General features: G+C 33.7%; 1 protein-coding gene and 1 long non-coding RNA gene across 6 annotated transcripts in view; both read right to left on the bottom strand.

The window, feature by feature from the left end:
* Window positions 1–27,134, bottom strand: part of LOC111507540 (uncharacterized) — a 209,820-nt gene that overhangs the window by 128,963 nt on the left and 53,723 nt on the right. The gene's annotated exons all lie outside the window — the stretch shown is intronic.
* LOC141480463 (uncharacterized) lies at window positions 17,642–18,817 on the bottom strand. The gene is made up of 2 exons (XR_012464357.1): window positions 18,536–18,817; window positions 17,642–17,927 (listed from the first exon to the last, which is right to left on the bottom strand). It is a non-coding gene; the product is annotated as an uncharacterized lncRNA (long non-coding RNA).

Genomic DNA, 27,134 nt, shown 5'->3' with positions numbered 1-27,134 from the left:
ATATTATACTTCCTTTAGACGAATAGAATATGAAAGGTAAACTTTATTTGTGAAATTATAAAACAACAATAAGTATTAATTGTCGCTCCGGGGCAACTTCATTGATTCCAGTGGCGCATTTGCTTTTTCAGCTGCACGAAAACCCGGAAAAACCTGCATCACCACATCATCTGAAGATCTTAATCTGCCAATGTCCTCTCTCTCATAAAACAAAATGTAGTTATCACTACAGTTTACACCCAAAGACGATTGTGGATTCTTACAATCGAAACGTCGTGAAGTAACTTGGTTTGGAATCTTTTAATTTTATATTTTCAATTTACATTTCTTGTTAATAATTTTGTAATTATTTCAGCTCGTGTTAATAGTTAAATTTTTTTTTTGGTTTTTTTGGTTATTACTTTTATGTCATTTCACTGTAATTTCAGTTTTTTGCTTAATAAAATTGTTTTTTCAGCTGATCTTTTCAATTTTTTTTACAGATTCTTTCAGGAACTTCAAATCAATTTATATCATATTAGACAATGGAAGTCCGAACTGATGAAAATAGTTCTGTCGGATGTCAGACATATAACTATGAGAAAAATGAATACTTTGAACAAGAAATAGAGACTTTGACATTATTAGGAAAAAATGTTATCGATGAATATCCATTTTTGAACGAAACTTGGTTATTCAGCAATACCGTAGTACCAGTAGTTTTATCTATTGGTTGCTCGATTGGTATTGCTCAAAAAAACAAAAAGTACAAAAAATGGACCTGTGAAGTTTTTTCAATTAGCTACAATCATATTTAAATATTTGAGTCGCGTATGATCGCTTTTGGGAGGAAGCATTTTATCGCTGTTGAACTCTATTTTGGTGGCCTAGCTTTGAATTTCGGAATCTAAATAACCCAAAAATCAACAGAAAACAAAATGAATATAATGATGATAATAATAATAGAGAGCAGGAATTGGAGCATTTCTCTTTAGGGCAGCTGCCCGAGCAGCTGATGAACTCGGTTTAGTTTCCGACACTGAACGAGGTGACCACAGCTCTGTCATCGAGTTGGAACAAAAGCCGCAGAGATCCCCTCATTTCTTCGGAAACACAAGGATAAGCCAATGCATGGGGTCTTCTTCACTGACATTGGAGACCTTGGCTTATCAAAACGCCTGACGTTCGCTTTTCTCAGGTCGAGTGGGCTGAAGTCGGAAACTGAGGGGTTCATCATAGCTTGCCAGGATGGTGTCTTCAACACCTCAATCTACCACAGTCGCGTGATAGGTATTAAGGTGCCTGACAAGGTGCAGGGACTGTCGCGAGGCGCCTGAGAACATAATGCACTTGCTATCAGCATGACCAGCATATGCGGTCTCGGCCTATATCCATCGAGATAACGCGGCCCTAAGAGTGCTATATTAGTAGCTACGGCACTCTTACGGTATTGACAAGACGTCGGTGTTGCCCTACGCTCCGGGGGATATTGAATCCATTGTGGGGAACTGGAAGTGCCGAATTTATTGGAACTATTCGTTCCCCACCCTCAGACTCATACATACTAATAAGCCTGATGTAGTCCTTTTCGACCACCAGAGCAAAACGATATTTGTCATGGAGTTTTCAGCTCCTGGCGAGACGAATACTGTCAGAACAGAGGAGGAAAAACGGATAAAATATCGATATTTTTTCTTCGAACTCCGCAGACTCTATCCAGGTCACTCTGTCAAGATGGTTGTTCTGATTATTGGAGTCCTTGGTGGAATGATGCCCTTTCTACTCTCGAATCTCAAATTCATACCGGCTTGTTGCACTGAGGCAGACATCTTAGTCGGACAGACACAGAAGGCTGTCATTTTTGGCTTACTGCGCTTGCTCAGGGCACATGATTCTCTGACCCAATGATCACTCACCCCACGGTGTGGGGAGTGGTCGTTGGTTGATAATGCTGGCGCGCCTTCCCGAATGTATCGGGGCTTCGGGGTATAGGGCCTGATCAGCGCATACTACAGCATAATAATAATGAACGATTTAGAAGCAGGGATGGCCACTAACACCCTTGGCCTTTGGTGAGTTGCGACACCACTTACCAAAGCAACTGGTAGAAAACCGGACCGGCGGCCCAGGTGCACTCAGAAAGGAGAACACTATTTTCCCTCTGGTGCCGGCTTTGATTTCAGGCAATAGCTTGATTTCTAGGCAACAAGATCCTTTTCGGCGATTTTTCATTCACTTTCACCAAAAAATCATTCGATTCGGAATGGAAGTTTCCACACAAAAATATTGCAAAAAGTTATAAACAAACGAGTAAGAAATGAAAATCTGGTTCATTTTTTGCAAATATTTCGAGAAGTATTGCAAATATCGAATGTATGAAAATGATCCTTGAAGAGGTAGAAATTTTCTGCAGAAAAGTCCTAGAAATTCTACCATTATACCATGATTTATTAATAGAAGGTAAAACTGTATCCCCTAAATCGATTAAAATACATTTCAATGCTCAAAGACGCAGAGGCATTTGTTAAATAATTAACAGTAAATATAGATGTTTTGATGATCAATATTTTTTTATCATCTTTCATTTTTTTATTTAAAATTATTGTTATACACAGAGTGCAGGAAGTTTACGACCCAATATAATCCGCATTAAGATAATACTTTGTCCTAAAAATGCGTTCATTGCTAATGATAAATAATCATGTATTTGAATTGAATAGATTAAAGATACACTGGTTCAATCCAACCGAGCATAACTAAATTTCATTCGTTAGTTATACTGACCACGATCGTGAATTATTATTAATAGGACGCAGCGATCATTTGAAAACATACTGAACATAAGTAGTGAATTACATCACCACTTTTCAGTACTGTCATAATACACATCATCAATATTTGCTTATAAACACTTTCGCTCAAGTGTATTTTCGTTCGTCCGATCTTGAATGTTTATACTGATATATGGTAGTGGCGGTTAGAATACATATTTGGACTTCAAGGACAGAATTTGAAGCGGGCTTCCAGCTATAGACAAAATTGAATTTTTATAACCTTACGAAATTTGAATCTAAACTAATATTACATTTCGAAAATATTTACCTTTTTGTATATGATCAACTAAAATAGTATTTGACCAATTTTCAAATAAATTATCTACAAACATTTCAATAATGTAACACAAATTAACAAAAATTTGCCTTTGAAAGTCATTATTTGTCGTGCGCATCGAAAACAATTGATAATATATATAATAATCTACTATATATTTTTAGAGTACCCATTAGCATCCACGAAACTTAACTTTTAAAGTTTAGTCACAATAACCATTATTTTGTTCGAATCAATCAATTGAAACACGAAAACGGTGATATTCATCAAAATCCAACTAAATAGTTTCATAATCAAGGTTAATTACAAGTACAAGCCCTTGCGTCCTAATCAGTGATGTTATTAGCAAAGTATACTTATGTGCTTAAATATGTTTGAAATATGTTTTTCCTTAACCAGCTGTGGCACCCCTACGAACGACAACCCTCAGAAGTTGAAGCTTGTGCGAGCTAAGAACTAACGAGGTCTTAGTGAAAATCGAACGTTCAGACTGCGGTTTGAATCACCGACCAACACGGCGGTCGTTTGAGTTAGTGCACAAAGCGCCCATGTCGAACCGACCGGTGTGTGAATTGAAATGGCTACATCAGTTATTTTCTCGAGTGAAACGTGCTTTTTTTTCTCAACGAAAAGAGTATTATTCTTAATGTTAATGACGCACTCATAAGTCTTCATATACCGTTGATACACTGGTGAACATGTGTTCGCAAATGATGGTAATTTTAAAATAATCGATATATCAAGAACCAGAGAAAAAATTAATATGTGAAATCACCAAAACCATCTTCAAAAAGAAAAACTGTACCTGTTGATGAAAACTACAAAACTCATTTTATTTCAGGATAACATACCAACTTTCGACAAAATAATGAGAGCCTTGAGAGAAGGTCAAATATTCTTTAATGGTAGGCAGAAAGAAAATGGGGAAACGTTTAAAGGAATTAAATTTCAACTGGAGATAACAAAATAGAAAATCGCTCTCAATATGGATTTTCATCAAGTATCGGGCAGTTCTATTCAATTGATGAAAACGATGAAATTATTTGCTGGATGAGTCATTACCTGAGGCAGATACGAGAGTTTCGAAATGAGAATATAAAGATGTATTATCTGGAAGAAAATTGGCTTAACGTTGGATATACCATTGGAAAGGTGTATCAAGACAAAAACCTTTAAAATTTTACGTCAAGCATTTTTAGAAGGGTAGTTTACAGGATTTGAGTCGCCTTCTGAAAAAGTAAAACGGCTGTACATTAATCACATTGGTCACATTTGTTGAGGGCGGTTTATTGATGTTTGGGTCGAAGCATTCTGGCGATTACCATGCAGACATGAGCGGCGATGTGTTTGAAAAATATTTTGAGCAAATGTTAAACCCCATACCACCTAACTCTGATATTATTTCTAATAAGTTGAAAGAATGCCAACTAATACATGAAAAAAAAACGAATATCATTGAGTGGCTTCGACAAAAAACGTACCATTTGATGAAAGTATGGTTACCAAAGAACTATTGTCCATAGTATGTTTAAATAAAGGGATATGTAGTCGACAAGATGGAACAGAAACGAAATACTCATATTATCATTCTGCGAATGCTCCCTCATCATTGCGAACTTCATCACTTTGAACTCGTTTGGACTGAAATAAAGGGTTTCGTTGCAAGAAGAATAACGACATTGAAAACGAAAGATGTCAAAATACTCTTTGAGAAGTCATCAAATAAATGTGGATTCTAAAAAATACGAAAATGTATTGAACATATTATAAAAGAAGAGGACTTGCATGTGGAAATTAGATCATGTATTTGAGAAAATTTTAGAACCTTCGATCATAACATTCGATGAAGATTCATTGAATGTTATGATCACCATAACCATAACACCATAACTTTTGCTCATACCTAATAGCTTTTTAAATTAGCATACCAATTTAACATAACGTATACATATATTTCAAATTATAATGTTATTACGATATTATTTGTATCTGAATATATAAACATAGTTATTAGTTTTAACAAGTATTCATGATTACATACCGAAACGTACGCCACAGTAGGTATATAACGACCCGAAAGCTCATATATATTTGGTTTGCGACCCGTTTGCGAAACATAGGGTGGACCTGGTTGAGTTTTATAAATCTGCCCATATAAGCTGTGGCAGATCATAACGAAATCACAAAATTTTGTTTGATGTATTACCGTTTGAAATTTATAATAAGCCTTTATTAATAACGATGAGATTGGAACCTTTGGTGTGAAAGTTGAATAACTTTTTTCGAAATCAATTGCCCTAACACCAAACTGATATTTTTGCACTCGACCTGCGTTTCGCCAACAAAGTTAGCATCCTCAGGAGAAGAAAATTGATACCTAGTCTAGTCTGGTTAATCCTTATATATTAAAATTTTTTACCTGTGGTTGTATACCTGAAGTCCAATATGGAATTTGGTTTCTAAAAGCATGTCGACGGAGGTCAGTTTTTCCAAAATTTGTCAGCATTAGGAACGATTCACCAGTTGCAGAAAAAGTACTACTATTTGCTAAACAAAAGTATTTGACACTAGAAATCAAGAATCGGTACAGCAAACGAAGTATGCTAGAACTGGAAGCATATGATTTATATAAGAAACTAACATTTTAATTAAGCGAAAACGAGCAATGGGATGATTTTCAAAGAAATATGTTCAGGATGATTGAAGGAAAATTTATTAAGAAGATGCATTCATTAAATAATAAATTGAAAAAACTGAGTTCAAAAAAGCATAAGCGTATGGCTTTGAAAACTATCAACATTGTAGAAAACCACTCTTCGCAATCTTTTGATAAAGAAAAACTAGCCTTATTGAATAAAGGTTTGAAATACGGCATCAGATCTCCCCAAAAGGATTTGGAAGAAGCAGTCGTACGTATCGAAAGCTCTTTTCAGCAACTACCGGAAACTTCAAAAGGATTTGTTCGCGAAGCATGTAAACAACAAATTTCCAAAAATATGAGCTAAAGCCACACATTTCATCGACAAAAGAACAGAAAATTATCAAAGGATTGAAAGAAAAGGACTGTTTTTATTTAAAAGCGGACAAAGGTAACAAAGTGGTGATTTTGGATAAAAAAGATTATTTTGATAGAGTCGACAGCTTAATTGAAAATGGTCCATTTCAGAAATTATCACGAAATCCATTATCCAAGATGACCGCTAACATAAAAGCCACATTGAAAAAATGCAAGACACTGATCACACCGAATTTAAACAGGAGGCTACAACTTTCAAATCCCACACTACCAAAGATATATTGTTTACCAAAAATACACAAACCTGGAAAATCGATGCGACCAATAGTCTTAGCAAATAATTCGCCTTCGTATAATATCGCTAAATGGTTGACAAAAGAATTTGAAAATCTCCCGATCGTCCCAACCGATGCGAGTGTTAAAAACTCACAAGAATTCATAGAGAAAATAAAAGATAATAAATTAAGAGAAGGCGAATTATTGGTATCGTTCGATGTGAGTTCCTTATTACCAAGCGTTCCAATATCACAAGCTATAGAGTGTTTGAGGGATCTTCTGAAATCGAAGAACTTAGCAAATGAAGCTGTTGAAGAATAGATTCATCTCACCAAGCTTTGCTTGGATCAAAATTGTTTCCAATATAATGGCTCATATTATGAACAGCGTGAAGGAACAGCTATGGGTAACCCATTGTCTCCATTTATAGCGAACCTATTCATGGGTAGGTTTGAGACGGAAGCTGGGAAAGAACTCAGTTACTTCCCTAGGGTCTGGATCAGGTATGTTGATGACATATTCGCTGTAGTGGATACAAGGAAAACCAGAATTGAGAGTGTCCTTTCAGCACTAAACAACAGGTGTAAGAGTATAAAATTTACATATGAAGTAGAAAAAGAACGAAAGTTGCCGTTTTTAGATGTATTGGTCATAAGGAACGAACAGAACGAAATAGAATTTGACATTTACAGGAAAGACACGGGCACTTTCAGATACATTCCCAATGACTCGAATCATTGTCCACAACACAAAATGGCGGCACTGCAATTTCTGGTACACAGGTTGATAATTTTTCCTTTAAAGAAAGATAGGTACGACAATGAAAAGGGTGATTCGGTATGTAGCTGAAGCAAACGGTTTTAACCCAGATATAGTTGACAAGATAATTAGAAACTGCAAGTTTAGGGAAGCACTTCGTAAATCTTCGACTTTTCAAAAAGAGGAGAGTAATGACAAGTTTATAGTAATCCCATTTAATATTACAAGTTTATAGTAGTCTCATATGAACCCCTATGCACGAGAGGGCTTCAACAGATATTCGATAAAGTAAATATGAAAGTTGCATATAAAACTTCTTATAAATTGCAACAGCTTCTTGGTAATCCAAAAGATAGACTAGAAAACACAGAAAGGTCGGGGATTTACGAAATCAGTTGTCAAGATTGCAACAGCAGATACATCGGCCAGAGCCGACGAGCGATGAAATACGGAAGGATAGAAAAATCCAGTGTCGCCCAACATGCTCTAGACAAGGACCACAGAATTGGTGAAAACAATCTGAAACTGATTAAGCATGTGCACCAGGCTACTCGATGCATGTGAGAGTCTAGAAATAGCAAAATGTAAGAACAGCATGAATGGCGATAAGGGACCCATCCCGTTTAGCCCGCTTTTAAATCTTCTGTTAGGAAGAGAATAATTACTAAGAACTTGCAGGTAGTTAATTACCGAGAAATTCCATATTGGACTTCACGTATAGAACCTCAGGTAACAAATTTTAGTATATAAGGATTAACCAGACTAGACTAAGTATCAATTTTCTTCTCCTGAGGATGCTAACTTTGTTGGCGAAACGTGCGTCGAGTGAAAAAATATCAGTTTGGTGTTAGGGCAATTGATCTCGAAAAAAGTTATTCAAGCCTTTATTACTTCTTACTATAGCAGAGTATTATTGATTCAATAACAGCTGAACACTGAACAGGAATACGTTCTTTGATTGTTTCATATCTTGAAATACTTTGTTCTTGTGGTTAAAGTTACATTGGTGAAACCTCGAGACCATTGAAAGTGCGTGAGAATGAACATCGAGATTACATAAAAAATAGACAATTGACAGGGTCTAAATTGTCAGAACACATTTTAAAATCAGATGGTGAACATCGAGTGGAATGGAATAGGACAAGAATGATTACCAATGAGCCTCACTCTGAAGAGACGTAAGCTAAAAGAATCAGCGTATATTCTCATATCTGGAGAGAATTGTATTTCGAATAGCTCCTTAGAAATAGACCGTACTTGGCTACCCATCTTCAAGAAAATTTTGGATAGTGGCGAAATGGCAACAGACTGATATCGGAGAGCATCTTGTATTACATCGAATTTTTCAGTTGTCAATCAACAACATTGACATAATTTCATATTTCAAAACTACTTTGACATCTGTCGAAGAAGTAAAGAAATAAATAATCAAAAAGGAATAACTGCCAGTATAATAGAAGTTTTTTGTCCATTTCTGAAGACGGAGACAGATTTTGGCCTCCGAAACGTTAAGATAAGTATTGCATTATTTCTTAACAATTTTTTTGATAGGCAAAATTGTTGAATATAAGTTGCTGATAAATAGAAGATTTTTCTTTGTGAAAAATAAGTACTTTGATTTTATGCAGTAACTTATCGGGGTAAACTAAAAAGTTTGCCCTTCTATACTTGTATAAAGTTCTCCATTATAATTTTTATATTTTTCAGATTGTGGAAGATAACAAATACCCAAAAATGGTCAATAAAAAACTGATTTTCCTGCACAAAAAAAAAGATTTTCGTTGAATATAATCTTCAAGTCTCTATACAGATTGCTGATTTCTTGTTAGCTATCTGGTGAATTCTAGCACTGGTACTGATTCCTGGGTGTTTGCATGAACTCAGATGATCAGTCAACATGTGCTAAAAATCATTTGTACTGAGTGGAAGATAGTCATAACTCCGAAAATCGTATAGGTTTGATAGTGATTACAATAAATGCACATTGAGAATAGATAAAAGAAAAAGAACTGCACTGCTTGCAGTTCTTTTGCTTTTCAGTTCAATACACCTCTGTTATAGAAAATATCACTAAGTGTAAGTTGTGACTGATTTCCAATGCCTTTGACAGAGTCTAGCACAAGAGTTTATTGATTAAATTTCAATGCATGCTTTTGCATGCTTTACATTAACGTGCATCAACAATCTTTTGAGAAAGGCCAGACAACTGCAACAAACTTGTATCGTGCCTAAATACCAAATACCCCTGCACATATTTGCTAAAAATTACAAATTGTAAATTTTTATGAAAACCAGAAAAAAATTTTAGCTTATGGTACTAGTAATCAGCAGAATTCAACGTATCATCAGAAGACAAACATTTTTGTATTCTAAGTTGATGAGATGTGCGTCAAAAAAATGTGGAAGGCAAAGATAGCTCTTCAAGTAATAACTCGAATTGGAAGCTTACATACCTCAGAAACTTTTAATTCCTTATGAAGCTCAAATTAGACCTTCTAGAACTCTGTCTTCAAAAATTTCTGATTCTTTAAAAAAAACAATCTGACTGATAAGAGTTCCAAACATCAACAGAAATAATCTCCAATATCGGAGGACGTTCGGAAACTCATCCCTCTTCTGTAGAGAACAGAAACAGAACGTGTCCAACTGACCTAATCTATTTGACTCGCTCAAAGACGGTTTTGTCAGGAGTACTCAAAAAACCATACTACCATTACTATTCTTTGAACTATAATTTTTCAAACTCTTTCTTTCGGATAATTTTCCTTCGGATTGTGCATCTACGTAACAAGAAGTGGGACAGTAAAAATTGCTTCAAAGACGAAAAGCTTCAGATTTCTAAATTAGTCTCGACATCTTGTCTCCAAGGTACATTATAACTACACACCCTATTCGCGTTCGGGTCTCTGAACCCTTCGTCATTTTATTATCTTCGAAAGATAAATATGAGATACGGTTTTCTATTATCCTTTGACAAGATGCTTTTACTAAGATTATATGTTAGCTGTGAAATTCGCTTATCTAAGGGGTGAGTAATGATTCAGATTGTTTTCTTTGATAGTGATAATTGACAAACAGAAGTAGTATTGAAAATGAAAGAGCACAGAAGAATGAATATTGGTTGCTGGTGCTGGTATTGCACTTTTCCTCACCTTTCCCCAGAAATTCTAAAAAAATTGATATAAGAGTAATACCAATAAAACACTTAAAACCACCCATTCTTGAAAATAATAATAATAATAGCAATATTAACATTAATAACAATCATTCACAAGTTGTCAACAATTTTACTTTTTTCAACTCTTTGCCTTTTATCAATGATATTACTCCTAAACTCTCACGGAGTTTTAAAAACATAGATAATATAAAAATTGCCAAAGAACTATTTTGACAATAAACTCTCTTCTTTCAAACGTCAAAGATAAAATATAAAAAAAAATTCAATGAAAAACAATTTACAGTATTCCTTGCTCTGATTGCGGTGCTGAATACATAGGTCAAACAGCCAGACTTTTAAAAGGCGGTATTTCCTCACATTAAAGTGATTGCAGGCTAAGAGGTGAGCACTCAGTGAACATGTATACAGGAAGAGTCATGCCTATAGGGACGTCAATCATTTAAGTGAAATTTATTTATATTTGGCTTTCTACTGTGTACTGTTTTTATTACTTTTCATCAATAAATTATTATTTTATTTGAAGTTAACAAAAAATAAATAATAATTGCACAAAAAAAAACTTTCCCTCAGTTCTTTCAATGATGCGATTTTGTTCCATCCTTTTCATAAAAGATGACGTATGCCTTTCCACTCCTCACAAGCGATATTGGTGAAATTGGTGCCACGTGAATCGTTCTATTTGTGTCACGCGCCAGTATATGGGTGTCTGCAGTATGCTGTTTAATGCCCTTTGTAAGTAGTCCCACTGTGATTTAGAAGTGCATATACATTATAACAACAAGTAGCCACATTTTCCGCTGCAAAAGTGACCGTATCCAATCCTCCTAGAGGAAATTCGATGACAACATTCAAATTTTCTCTATATCTTTCCATTACAGAGAATCTCTTTGAATAAATTACTAAAATATGGTGAAACTTGTGGATTGATAGGGACTTTGTCCATTTTCTCCTTTCCATGCATTTTGAACACGTCGGTTGTTTATTTCCATCCAAAGTTTCTTCTCTTGTAAACGAATCCAAGCATTGCCACAAACTCAATTGATCGGGACTTTATGAACAAATGCCAGAAAGGATCAAAGGTTACAGATGAGTGTCCATAGTGTGTGCATTTCATTGTGGATTTCAATTGACCAATCATATGCATCCTCAAATATGTGAGCCATGACTCTTATGCATTTCCGTTAAGATTGGTTTGGGTTTCTCATTAATTATATTAAAGTATTCATGTAAACCTTCTAACAGATAACGAAGAAATTCCTGGGCGTCTTGATGATAATTACTCATGAATCAAGGAGCAACACTTTGAATCTGATTTTTTAAGGAGAGTATTTACTACTCTGTCAAAACAATCTTCTGACCACAACTCCTTGATGACTTCTGCAAACGCTTTGATTAAAGCACCCTCCATACTAGAAATACTTGTACGGAGGGTGCTTTAATCAAAGCGTTTGATAAACATTGGATTACGCTTCTGATAGATAAAAATTGGGATATTCTGTTCACTCATTTGATGTTACTGAACCAATATAACTTTTCCTCTTTCATTAAATTCCATAATGATACTTAGAAATTTTAACTTGCATAATACTGTTTTCTCACTCCATGAATCACTCCTTTAAGACACCTGCAACTGTTTGTTTGACTAAATTTGCTCCAGCAGCAGGCCAATCGATCTCTTCTCTCATATAATTCAAATGACATAATTTTCATTGAGTGCTGTTCCGACTAATCCTTTCCTTTTTGAATTAAATCATAAAATCATAGACACTCGATAGCACCTCCTCCTATATATATATATATATATATATATATATATATATATATATATATATATATATATATTCGGAAATTTAATAAATTGTTTCCATCATCAGGAATGAACTTTTTGAGGATGTTTCATACGATGGTTATGTAAAATATTGGACACAACATGATGGATGAACATTGATACAATATATTTATAAAACTGGTTAAAAGATGTCTAATATTGGATAAAATATTTGTGAAAAACGTTACAGTTTAAGGGTCTTCATCCCTGAAAAAAAAGGAGTCAGAAACGATTTTTCTTATTCTGATTGAGGAAAGATTGTATGAGTAATAAAAAAAAATATTTTTCGAATATCAGATGAATAAAAAGTATTCTCTCTCTTATTTTTAGGCATTTTTCTTCAATTCCACCATCAAAACTAACGAATATTTTGGTGTTATTCCATTTCGGTATTGAAGCCTATCATTTTCTCAGTTAAACGACTTTCTCATTTTTCTTTTTAATGTTTCCTTTATTTTGTTATTAATTTAATAAGAATGTGTTATTTATACGAATTTGATTTCCTTGCATTATGCCTTTCGAAATGGGAAATATCAAATTTCATCAAAGTCAACTAATAAAGTTTTGCTTCAGCCGTTGACTAGTGAAAACTAATTATTACTTTTGAATCTGTAGTCAGAATAGTAGATGAATTTCTTTTAAATGACACGCCCGACAGATAGCTCCTCCCACACGTCTGGTGAGGGAGAGAGAGAGTATCATAGAGCCATTGTAAAATATAGCACAGGGTCGGATTGAGAATAGGAAAAGATAAAAGTTATTCTGACCGAAGGAAAGATTGAAATATTAAAATTTCTACAATAACCAGATAGTTTTCAACTTACCTATCTGTATGTTTGCGTGTGTACACGTTTGTATCAAATCTTGCAAGTCTAATATCCTCCGATTGGCTTGAAATTTTACAGGTATTCATTACTAGGGACAAAACTTCATGATATTTTCATATTAAGAAATACTAAGATGGAGGCTCTAGAATGTTGGACGAATTTCGTTATTTTTGATTTGATTACAATCAAAATTGGTAGCAAAAACATTGTTGGATTTCATTTATTTTCAACAGTTGCATACACATCAGCGGAATTGAATTATTCACGATTGGTATTGACTTATATTGTCTAACCCTTTATATGGAATCAGACATATTATTTAAACTGTGGACCTTTCCTGCAAAATATTATATTAAAATCATTCAATTTTAAAAATATATCTGGCAGTATGAATTAATTTTGAGGAAAAATATGAGTAATTTACCCCGGAGAGCCCTAGATGAATTATTTTTGAGGATCCGACTATGAATCATAAAATCTTTTCTGATACTTGATTTCTCAATTTTTTATTCATAAGTATCATCTGATTTGAATTGAAGGGGTTATATTTTTAGGAGCGATTAATTTTTTGGTAAAGAAAGTTTTTGGCTTTCAACTACTCCATCTGATACTCTCATCCCTTTTTTTTGTATCAGATGGAGTAGTAGAAAGTCAAAAACATTCTTTCCCAAAATATCATCTGATTTTCTGAACACCCTGCTCATGTTTTCGAAAAAATAAATTTTGAACAGAACACGACTATAAATCACAAAATAACCCATAGCCATCTTTATGCTGCTATTTTTAATCAACCTCAAAATACCAGTGTTATATATAATTTAACAATTAATAACAAAACTCGTTTGACATCTCGAATTTCTGAATTCCAACAGAAAAATAACTATCTTCGAACCTTAAAGCCCGACCAGATATCACAAAACTAGTCCGCCCTCTTGAATTTCCGAAATTCAATAGAAAAAAATCACGCCTAGAGACTACAAAATACCAATTTTAAATCGAATCGGTCCATAATCACAATACTCGTCAGACATCTTGAAGCCGCCATCTTGAATTAATTAATTTTAACTAAAGATTCATAATGTGCGACCCCAAAAACCCCATTGTACCAAATATGAATCGGATAACACAACTTGTCCGTCACCTTGAATTCATTAATTTTGACAATACATTTATACTCTACGAGCCCAAAAAAATCCACATACTAATTTCAAATCGATTCGTACCATAATCACATATCTCGTTCGATATCTTGGAACCGTCATCTTGAATTCGTTAAGTTTGACAAAAGATTCATAATCTCTGACCCCGAAAACTTCCTTATAGCAAGTCAAATCGGGCCCTAATCACAAATCTCGTCCGCATCTTGAATTTATCAATTTTGATAAAAGATTCATAATTTTCAAATAATCTGCAATTTTCGTGCAAACTTTGAGATCAACACGAAAACGAACATGTTTTAATCTAAAATGTAATTTGGAAGAACGAACACGTCGGCGAATAAAGTTCGGCCCTGGAATGTCCCGGCCTGGTCAAGTTAGAATTAGGGAGGAGTTTGTATTTATTTCATCGGGCGAAATCGCACTGCCATCTGGCGGTATACGTTTTCGTAACTAAAGGCTAAAGACACTTAAAATTATTTTGAAGGAAGAATAATGTCACATGTCGAAATTTCGACATGTGACATTATTTCTACTCTATCTGAATATTACTGGAGTTTTTTCCCAACACCAAATCGGAAAAAAACTCCAGTAATATTCATTACTACACCAAAGGTTCCAAACAAGTGCTCCAAACAACCTACTGTATCTGATAGAGTAGGGCCTAGAGGATGACAGCACGACCAGCTGTCGAAAGTGCTCGCAGATAATTAAACAGCAGTTATAGAGCTTCAAATCCTTTTTGTACATATATATATATATATATATATATATATATATATATATATATATATATATATATATATATAGAATATATGTTTTTAGAATACGTTACACAAATATTACTCCCACACATATCATTACTGCAACTCATCAGGATTAAAAATAGATTAAAATAGCAGATAGTTCCTCCATCCTCTTAACTTTTGAACTGGGCAAGATATCGAAGTCATACGAAATTAGTATGCAAAAGAATCATTTCTGGGACTCACTCGCCACAGGGGCACCGTCCAATTTTTTCTTTAAATAGAAATGAGGGTCTTTGACCCTTTGCTTGAAGTATTCGATAAAAAAGCGCATTTCTGTTTTTAATCCAATTAAGTATTTTTCTGTGATCGACTATGTAGATAAAAATTCACACCATGTTACCATAGTAACAGAGAGTATTGGGTTAGCTTGAAAGCTATCATGATTGATACTGAGAATTCGCTTCATTTCATTTCGTTCAAAATTCTTAAGATGAAAAAATAAAAACAATCCTCATTTTCGCCGAAGCCGTCCGTAATTTTCACGAGGCAGAAAGGGTGTTAGAGAGCTAGAGGTTCTAGAGAAAATCCATTTCGGACGAGAAACAGGTAGAAATCGTTCTCTGTGTAGTAAATAACTACCTGCAGTCCATGATAAATTGTGAGAATGATGTCTAAATAACCACCGGCACCGTAAAAAAATACGTCAGAACACATAACTTTCACCCCTATGAACTGGGGATATAACATTTCATGTTAGGAATCACACGTTAAAAGGTAAGACCTCGTTAGTTCGCACAAGTTTCTCAACTTTTGAGAGTTGCCGTTTGTATGGGGGCGACAGCTGATTAACGGAAAAACAGATTTTTTTAACATTAATGTAGAAAATGACCATGGCAGAAGAATGCAGTTTTGTGAGTTAATGTCCAAACATTGAATTGCAAATCGAAACTGTGATGAATGCACTTTTTTCTTAATGCAAGAAATCAAATTGTTGGTCTCATATTTCAGTAGAAGGAAAGTCTGACTGGTGATTTATATTTGAAAATTCTTTAAAACCTCTTTCAACAAGGATTCAAGAAATTGTAGTCAACAATCAAGATGAATTAAAAAATCCGGCTGTTTTCCAACATGATGATGCGCTCCACATTTTTTAGACCTATAAGGGATTAGATGGATCAGACATACCCAGGCATGTGGATTTGAAGGCGCGGTCCGTTGTAATCACCTGCTCTTTCACCGGATCTGTCTCCTCCCAAATTTTTCCTTTAGGGCTATATCATATCGAGAGTTTATGTTACGCAACCTGAGACAATACGGAAACTCAGTGACTGAATGTCTGAAAGTTGTGCTAGCATATCCCACACACATTCCAAAGTAATAGGAGTGAGTTCGAAAATAAACGGTTTTATTGTCAGGGGGTTCAAGAAGAACATTTGTTCAAATGATTTTTTTACATGTAAGGTGAATAATAACGAGTTAAAAATAAAATGCTATCATTTTATGTCATTGAAATTGACAATTGTTATCGACTGCAAGAGTTGTTATTAATTTATTTTTACGAAATTTCTAGTCACACATTTGAACATCAAAAACTTCGAAACCGGTTTGCAAAATTTAAAAATGTGAAGTTCATTGTACAGAGAATTGAAATACATTTCATATGAGAAGTCATAAGTCCCCCTTTTCATTTGAAAAAAAGTTGATAGCGGCAAGATGTCACACTATTGGTTTTTTTACAAGAAAGTACAGTTTTTACAAAAATTTTGTTCGTCTCTGATATCTTGTCCCGTTCGAAAGATGAGAGGGTATTGAGGACTATTAACATCCGCACTGTACATTTGGTGAACCCACACTTTCATTTTGAGCCACATCAATGATCTTGAATACAAATTATCCCTTGAAGAGTGATTCATGAAATAGTAAAAAATACGATTATAAGAACGGAACCTCTGTCACCGTTGATAGTTCTCATGCCACTCTCTCTGCTATTTCGTGACTTTCAAAGACACCCAAAAGTATAGTGTCTTGTATTAGTTAACAATTTTAGGCAATGTTAATTCTTCATGTAGCCTTATTCATATTGTCCAAATCAGTTTATTCACTAAAGAATATGACTGGAGTTTTTTCCAACACCAAACCGTTATTTCAATACCTCGACACGTGTTTCGATCACCAAGTGATCATCTTCAAGAGGAAGATCAAACTACTTTTGAAGGATATCCATTGCTTGCAGGTATATATGCTCGAGATAACCATAAATGAAATTTCGTTGTCAACAAGATGACACGGTGGCTTCCAAATTTTCTAAACTTGTCCTTATCAGAGTTTTTTCTCGTGAGTCATAAAACGGAGGGGTAATAGTACCTATCGAACATGCTCATAACCTTTTTAATACTACCTACCTTATCTGGAAAACGGAGTTTGTGTAATTTTTGATTTAATTTATTTTCGATACTTTTGAGATTGACATATTGTATATTAATAATTATTCAAGATACAGAACAGATTTCAGACACATAGTTAAGGAGTACACGTGAATTGAGCCTTTCAAGATAGATTTGATTTATATTTCAATTAAGTCACCAACGTCCATATTTGTGATGTTTAATTTTATATTTGATCACATAATGTGAAATATAATTTACGACATTTCAATGAATGTAGGTTAGATCTGAGAAAATGAACCGATTTTTTGTTGCTAAAAACGGTATTGGTAAATATCACATTAGAGAGTGAAAAATCTTTAAAAAAAGAAAATCGATACATACTTCTCTTTATATTTCAAGAATTGAAATTTAGTTAATAATTCCGTTCTTCAATGACCACTATTAAAAATATTCGACATCATTGTGTACAATAATTTACATACAATTGCAATATAGGTACGTCAGATACGGGCATACAATATCAAATTACACTACTAACATAACAAATCAATAAAAAACAATCAACCTTACGATCATCATTCTATTTATTGTGACTCCAGTAAAACGTCCTTCATTGATTATTTTCTTCAATCAACTACTCATTGAGAGCGATCTGATGACCTGAAATTTTTCGTTAGATCATTCTCTAATAATTCTATAATTAGTTTTTATGAACCTGAGATGATGAAAAATATTATGTAAATATTTATTGTTTATATTTGAGCATCGGAAATCGCAAATAGGTTAAGGTAAACACCAAAATGGCAGTTAACTATTACGATCCTTAAGCGTTTGAATCAAAGTCGGGCAAATCAAATTTATATTTATTACATGTTTATGGACACTTCAGTTCAGGATTGACCATAACCCTACGGTGCTTTCGAACTTTCATGGAGATTGGAAAACTTGAGAGATTGTCCTTTAAAACTCATGATTACACCGCATGTTGAAAATTTATTACAACACGTAAATTATTTTACAATTTAATTTTTTTTATGATCATCGTGAAATAAATCAATAGAAATGAATCGACAACTGGTATAGAGTATTCATATTTTATGGGATTATAATAAAATATATACCGAATTGACAACAAAGAGAAAAATAATTACGATTCTACATTGCTGAATCTATAGATGGTTAGATACCGAATTGTCTGTTAATATCGTCATTACTCACACAACTTATTGCAAATATACCACCAAAAAGTGTCATAGTCTGCTTCTTACCATGTCTGTTTCCTTAGGCAGCGGAATAATAGATCAATTTCAAGTGGCGGTTCCATAGGCGTACATAAATGAGTCGATTTAATAGCAAAAAATGTAGTATTCATTTCAGGCATTCAATGTTGTATGATTTGATATAACAAATCTCTGAAAAAAATTATAGCTGTATGTATGTATATGGTGAGTAACAAAAATATGGAACACTCGCATCATTAGATGATAGATACTTTATCAATTAAGCATCCAAACTAGTTTTTACTATTCAAAGTATGAAAACGCTTGATAAAGCTAGTCAAGTGACACCAAAGTCACTTGACTAGCTTTATCAAGTTTAGCTTTATCAAGTTTACAAAACTGCAAACAACCGCAACACGTGTTGCGGTTGTTTGCAGTTTTGTAAACTGTCTAGTGAAAATCTCACAAAAAAGTGTTATTTGACTATTGAAGTTCGATTGAAAATCACTTTTTGATCTATCACATACTTGTACACCTTACTTGATTAACATCGGGCATTCCTGATGTATTTTCAATTTTCGCTGGAAAAGCGGATGACGTCTTAATTCGATCCGACCTAATTATGCTTCAATTAGGTACTACATAATTCAACTGAAGAATATGAATCAATGATAAAGCCCATATGTCTCCATCAGTATTATTGGTAAATTATACTCAGTAGGTACGTGAATACAAATGGCCACTTCAGTTCCCTCTCCAATAAAACGAATGAGTAAATGTGCTTTTTCTGTTTTGTAATGAAAATATTATTATTCTTGATGTATATGACAAATCCTTCGTATACCGTTGTTACTCTGGTGAAAATGTGTTCGCAAATGACGAGAGTTTCAAAATCATTGATATATAAATTAAAAAATGAGAGAAAAATTGAAAGAGGTATATTTTTTGACAGGTTAATTTTTTGGGAAAGAATGGTTTTGGCTTTCTACTTTTCCATTTAGATACAAAAAAATGGGGGAATCTTCCAAAGAAAAGAAGAAAGCAATCAATTTTAAAAACAAAAATGTGTAGATCATGTAATGAAGTAACTTTCAAACACAAACTAGAAGGAAAAGCCCTTTCGAAAGAACTACTTTCATATAAACATTGAATTATACAAAAAAACTTTTCCTATTCAGTTTGTATTCCAAACATTTGTTATGGAATTGAATCTGATATCATTCAAAGGAATCCTACACAATACAGTAAATGAAAGAGGTACATGGAACACTGTTGTGCTCACTGGTAAGATACTTGCCTTATCAGCTCTTCAGTACCGAATCTGGATAACATTATAAGAAAAACACAATACATTCATAAAATCACGACTTTGTGTCATGGAATGAGTTTGGATCTACTCATGTCATCGATGACATCCTAATGACATTCATTCGCTTATTTAATTGAACCCAGCCGAAGGGATTTTGTTCAAATTGAAAGAGGTATATTTTTTGAAGAGATTAATGAAGCTGTGAAATCACCAAACCAGCTTTAGGAAAAAAAACTGTGCCTGATGATGAAAACTACAAACTTGCAATCAGAAGAACAGCACATTCATTTTATATCAAGAAGAAAACACCGACCTTCGACAAAATAGTTTTAGACTTGAAAGTAGGTCTAAGTATGTCTCCAATGATAGTCAGAAACAAATCGTGAAAACATTGAAGGAATAAAGTTTCAGCTGGGAAAAACAAAAGAGATAATCGCTTTTTATCGAAAATGATAAATCATTTGCTGGAGGAGACATTACCTAAGGAAGGTAAGAGAGTTTCGACGTGAAAATAGAAAAATTCATTATTGGACTAAACTTGGCTCAAGGATATACCGTTGGAAAGATGTGGCAAGACAAAAAAAGACCATTTCAAGCTTTTTCAGAAGGCTGGTCTAGCGGATTGAAGTCGCCTTCTGAAAAAAAGCGACTGAATGATACCCACATTGAAAGTGTTGATGATTTTGTTGAGGGCGGTTTATTGATGTTTAAGTCAAAGCATTCTGGCGATTACCATAAAGACATGAATGGCGATGTGTTTCTAAGAATAGATTGGTTAAGGCTTTTGTGGCCGAGATTATCAGTGTTGCGATCTTCATTCGGGTTTGAAGACCGTCGTGGTTTGGAACTGTATTCCTAACGTTTCGCCAGCACGAGTGGCTGGCTTCTCCAGAGGTTTATTCATCTTGATGGTTCACCGGTGACCATCACCCGAATGAAGATCGCATCACTGTTCTAAAAATATTTTTATGGATAATGCAAGTTATTATTCCAGAAAAGTTTAAAGAATACCGACTAATGCATGGAGAAAAACAGATATCATTGAGTGGTTTCGATGAAAAACATACCATTTGATGAAAGTATGGTTATAAAAACTATTATTGTTCATAGTATATTCAAATAATGTTCGTATAACGGAATATTCAGTCGACAAAATGGCACAGAAACGAAATATCATTATGTGTCTGTCCCCTTACCCTTTCATTGAACTCGTTAGGTCATAAGTAGAGAGTTTCGTTGCAAGAAGAAACATGACATTTAAAATGAGATATGTCAAAATACTCTTTAAGGAGTCCTAAAAGAGTAATGGAGAAAAGTGTATTGAACATGTTATAAAAGATAGAGAGCAATATGTGAAAATTGCACTGTAATAAGCATTGTAATTGTATATTATATGTGAATAAATAAAGTTAATAGTTTCAACGTGTGTTTTTGATTAAATACCCAAACGCACGTCACTGCAGGTAGAAAACGACCCGAACGCTCATGAAATATTTCATTTGCGATCCGTTTACGATACAAAAATAGAGTGGATCCGATAAAGTATCACAAACCCGCCTATACCAACTGTGGCAAATCATCATCATCAAAATCACAAAATTTTGTATGAGCACTGTGTTAGCATTTATAATGAGCATTCATTAATTTTCATAGAAACACACAGTTTTCAGATTCAAGTCTTTTTTTGAGGGACATATGCAATGCAATTCAAGTTTTTTTGGCACGAACTTGAATCAAGGGTACTCTTTAAAAATACATTACCAAATTGGACGAATACAGAAATTAGTTTATTGAATAAATATATATAAATATTGAAAAATTCAATAACAGAAATTATCAAGGTCAAAAATTCATTCATTTACTAATTTTTGCTACCGTTGTAGATGCAGTAAATACTTATCCCTTAGTCTGGTTCTCAAGTTAACATCCTTGTTCAATCGTTATACTGTTCCTTAAAATATGAAGATTTTGCAGCGTACATAAAATTGCGTTTGAAAATAACAAATTAATATGAAAAAGAGAAACCACATGGTTTTTCATAAACTTAAAAACTATCAATACTTAAGAAATGAAAATAAAAAATTCAGAAATAGGGAGATTTTACAACGACAAAGTTCCAACTCCATTATTTTTAATTTTAATTTAACTACGAAAATATAGCTCCACGCGTCCGTTACAGGATGGACATATCGCCGCTGAAGACACTATTAAGTACCACATGAAATATTGTATATAGTACTATGGTGTAATCTGAACATTTGAAAGAATAAAGTCTTGTTGGAAAAAAATTGATCTTGATTTTTTTTAATGTTATAATTTTGTTCTGACTTCCGATTTTGCAAATAGCGACTTGAAACTTTTGTTTCTTGAAGCCTTTCAGTTCTTCCTTGGATGGTAGCCTGGTGGGTTGACGTGGGTTGATTGTTTCATTCACTCCATCTACCGCTGTGTGAACTGGTGGATTGCAAGGCCGGACGATCGATTTTCACTTCATATCGTCCAACCCGTGTTAGGAATCACACGTTAAAATGTAAGGCCACTTTAGTCTTTAGCTCGCACATCAAGTTTCGACTTGTCGTTCGAAGGGGGACGACAGCTAGTTAACAGAAAACAGGTTTTAACAGATCAAGTTTGTAGCTTTGTTGCTTGTTGATTAGCCGTTATGGTAATTTGTTTACAAAAATTGATAATTTTTTGTTATTTTAGTATTTTTCATGACATTTAGATGACTTGTTAGATAATGCGAATACGGTAAGAAAACTTTTTTAATAATGATATATCTGCCAAATTGCCTTTTAATATTATCCATACATCTTATAGTTTAAATTATATACATATTTTAATATATTATGATAACTTATGGAAGTGCTGCTGCTTATTTAAAAATGGAAGGAGTTGGGAAACGCTCCTTTTTATCTTGATTTGTTATTAACAGTTGCAATTTTTTGTGCGCTGTAAAGTCATTAAAATATATTCATAGGGGAATTTTTGTCTTTTGAAAACGAATATCACCTTGTGAACTAGACTGTATATATAATCTCTAGCAATACCAGCAATTCGATATATCTCTCAAAGTACTTTGTTAATAAGATCATTCTCAATGTGCTAAAATCACGTCAAATGACAATACAGTTTGATAACGGACCCGGTATAATCACATTTAGTTCTTACTAGGATATTTCCTAAATATTCTACAAAATGAAAAAGAAAATTGCATAGTTTATAAATTCCTTCGAATTTTGCCACTTTATTTTCTTGAACCATCAGATACGAGGCAAATTGAATATTTCCATCGATTTTTCTCTGCAAGGATTGGACATGAGTAACTACAAATATTGCATAATATAGGCAGTCCCTTCTCACTACAATTTGTATTGTTGAATCATTGAGGGGTTACTCATCGTGGACATTACACAGGGTACTGTAGAAACCTTTAGGGGGTAACTCATACAGAGGGAAGAATGTGCAGATTAATCCGACAGGTTTCCAGCAAGTAATTCGTGTTCTCTCATGTTCATCATACACAAATTTTCACTTAATTTTTTGTGAGAAGTGAATAGGACGTCCAAGTGGTATCGTTGAGGTGACCATTCATTTCAGGACATTATTATTTGGAATAAAACTCAAAAGTACTAACATTTTGAAAGCTTGGATTTGGATCAGACAATGAATTACTTAAAACCAGTTTATAATTGATGCAACAATAGCACATCCAGATATAATGGTTTCGTCATACCTTTCAATTTTTCTTAATTTACAATGTAGGTTTTAGATGCAGGTGTAACAGAACAAAAACATTCAAAAAAGTTGTTGGGATAAAACTCCAGTAACATTTTTTTACTGGAGTTTTATCCCAACACCAATCCGTTATTTAAACACCTCGACACTTGTGTGTTTCGATCACCAAGTGATCATCTTCATACCCAGTGATATTCGTTACTACACCAAAGGTTCCAGCATCACAAATTTAAAAAAAGGTGTCTCGCCAGAAAGGTTTTATCGTTGAAACTGCAAACGATAAATAAATACAACAAACTCAAAAAGTATCCAACAGATCTCTACTACTGAAACAAGTAGCTTATTGGTCCAGAAAAGAGGTAGTTTTTTGTGTACATGTAAAAATGAAAGTAATTTTCTACAGAGAATTTTTGCTGTAGATAATTGTGTTGTGAATATTCTTCTGCTTATGGTAATGTTTTGAATTGAGATATAATACTACTGCTCACTACTTATAATCTGTTTAAAAAATCTGTTTAACATCTTGTCCTTTTCCGTTAATCAGCTGTCGCCCCCATACGAACGACAACTCTCAGAAGTTGAGAAACTTGTGCGAGCTAAGGACTAACAAGGTCTTACCTTTTAACGTGTGATTCCTAACAAAGAACTCTTAGAAAACATGAAGCTTTAGGAGAGAGCAAAGTAAAAAATTGGAGTTCGTTCTAATATAACAAAAAAAATTGAACTATAGACAGTTATTCTTCAAATGATTATGGTTTAAAATACTAATATACCGGGTGGTATAAGTTTCTCAATAAGAAAAAAATTATAGGTACTATGAATTTTAATTCACTTCAGATATGTTGTATAGTCACTCAGAACAAGTGCTTCTGTTGCAGAGTTTTTCTGAAGTAAAAATAGGCTTGGAGAAAAATTGTCAAGAAAAAAAGTTACTCATCGTGAGTACACATCTGTTATTCACAGGCTGTATCTTGAACGATTTTTTGTGAAACATGAAAAAAATTTAAAAAATCTGTTTTTCCGTCAACCAGCTGTCGCACCCCTACGAACGACAGCCCTCAGAAGTTGAAACTTGTGCGAGCTAAGGATTAACGAGGTCTTACCTTTTAACGTGTGATTCCTAACACGGGTTGGACGATAGCAAGTGAAAATCGATCGTTCAGCCTCGGCTTTGAACCACCAACCATCACGGCAGTCAATTCGAGTGAGTGAAAAAAGCACCCGCTACTGACCTACCTAATTAAGCAGGGTGCAGTAAGTTCTATACTTTCATATATTCTACAGTTCAGATATTGCTATAATTTATTATTAACTTGAAGACTGATGATCAATGTATTGTAGTTTCCATAAATATCTGCAGAGAGGTCCTTTTATAGTACTTAATATGAACATGTAAAACTTACTAGATACATCATGTCTATTTTTTCAATTTTTCACAAAAAATTATCAATACATCCTGTATATTATACATAGATAGCTAATTTTATGTGAACACATTATGAGTGGTATACTTTTTTACTACCCTTTTTCACAAAAAGCACTTGGCTTCCAAACTTAGAAGTGATTTTGATGCACACCAGAACCAAAGCATTTGTTTTGAGTAAAGTACAGCAATTGTGAAATAGAATGAAATAATATTTTGTAAAGCTGAAAAAACTGATACCACCAAGTATATTAATATTTTTAACCAAAATCTTGAATTACTTTCTAACAAACTACATCATGATCTCAAAATACTAAGCCCAAATGTATTTAAAATAGAAAAACTCTTTTGGTAACAGGCAGACAATAATTTTTTTTTAACTTTTAATCATGCAAATAATTGCGATAAGAATTTTGATAAATATGAATTGTAGAAATGTGGAATTGCTTCATTAAAAATCATGAAGATGGTTTGAGGTTAAGTGGAAGAACAGGTCAATCAGACATTAATATTTGAATGAACTGAACTTCGCCTTTTATTTTCAATATCCCAATTTAAAACATTACCCTAAGCAGGAGACATTCTACAAGATAATAAATGTCCAGCAGAAATTTTCGGGAGAAAAATCACTTTCATTTTTACAGATACACAGAGAACTACGAGTACTTTTTGTCTGGACCGATAAGCTACTTGTCTTAGTAGAATACTATTTTGGCTACTATTCAGATTAAGTCATACGATTTCGTTGGTTATTGTTTTATTATTGAACATAAACTTAACAATAGTAAAACCTATCAAAAATTTGGAAAAATTAATAGGTCCGTGAAATCTCCACCTTTCGTGTACCTGCATAGTCTAAGCCATAAACAGGAATGACTTCTATAACTGTGAAACATTTTCAAAATATTGTCCTCAAATCATCCAAATGAAAAATTCTTAGAATATACAGACCATTTTAAAGTATTTGAATTATGATATTTTTAAATTCTAATAGTAAATATAATATAAAAACAGAATGTCATATATTACCATCAAGTATGCTGAGAAAATAACAGGCCTGATGCAATATTAGTATGATATGCTGACAGATCTAATTTTGAGTTTGATTCAACTGTTTGGAATAACCTAGACCATTCTTTAAGCAAATGAGAATCGCTATAGAAAATTTTGTTTAGGAATGCCCCGAAAAGTTTTGGAAAAAAATTAGCCAGTTATACTGTTAACCCATTCATAAAAGTAATTCATGAATGAAACAATGAATCTACTATCAATGAATAAAGAAATCGATAGAGTTAAATGAGCTACTATAAATATCCGAGAGTTACAACATAGGCCTTATTTAATGCACACGATAGTCAAAAACTTTTGTTGGACAAATAGAGGCTTATTCATTCATCTTGGCATGGAACCTGCTGTTGTCATTTCGAGGATGACCTCACCAAATCGTATGATCAACAGCCCAAAACCAGTTATATCAGCTGCAAGCTACATTCTCGAGAAATTCAACAAGGAAAGGTTCTTATGCATTCCAATGAAAGTGATGCCGTGTTCCAAGTGAGTAAACACCTCAACCTTCGCCGTTGAATTAATTGAGGGTTACGGGGGAAGTACAAAAATTTGTCATGTACAGTAAAGAAGTGATTGAGTAATAAACAGGTTTTACATTTTAATTGTATTCACAGTATCATTCTAATTATTACTCTATGTGATATATTGAAATCAATTGTTTATATAAAAGCTACAGATATTTTTCTTGAAGATATAGTCGTATATCTTATGATGAGATTATAGTAATACACTCTGAGAGTGCTTTATTATCATCTACCGCACATTCACGAGACACCAGTGTTGCCCTGCGCGCCGGGGGATATTGAATTCGTTGTAAGGAATGAGAAATGCCGAATTAATTGGAACTATTGATTCTCCACCCACAGGCTCATACAAGCTAATAAGTCTGATGTAGTTCTTTTCGACCATTAAAACAAGACGATATTCGTCGTCTTGTAACTCGTTGTAACTAATGTCACTTCAGTTTCGTCTTATAAGGACATTTTCAAACAATTATAATAAAAATGTATGGTTTCAAACAATTACAATAAGAGTTAATTGTAATTGTTTGAAAATGTCCTTATAGGACGAAACTGCAGTAACATTAGTTACAAATGAATGTGAAAAAA

Source organism: Leptinotarsa decemlineata, unplaced genomic scaffold, assembly GCF_025532065.1.
Source record: "Leptinotarsa decemlineata unplaced genomic scaffold, Ldec_3_MD MMD2_P_RNA_scaffold_11, whole genome shotgun sequence".
NCBI classification, from domain to species: domain Eukaryota; kingdom Metazoa; phylum Arthropoda; class Insecta; order Coleoptera; family Chrysomelidae; genus Leptinotarsa; species Leptinotarsa decemlineata.
Note: the sequence above shows the minus strand (reverse complement) of the source record. Positions and strands in the feature narration are given on the sequence as shown.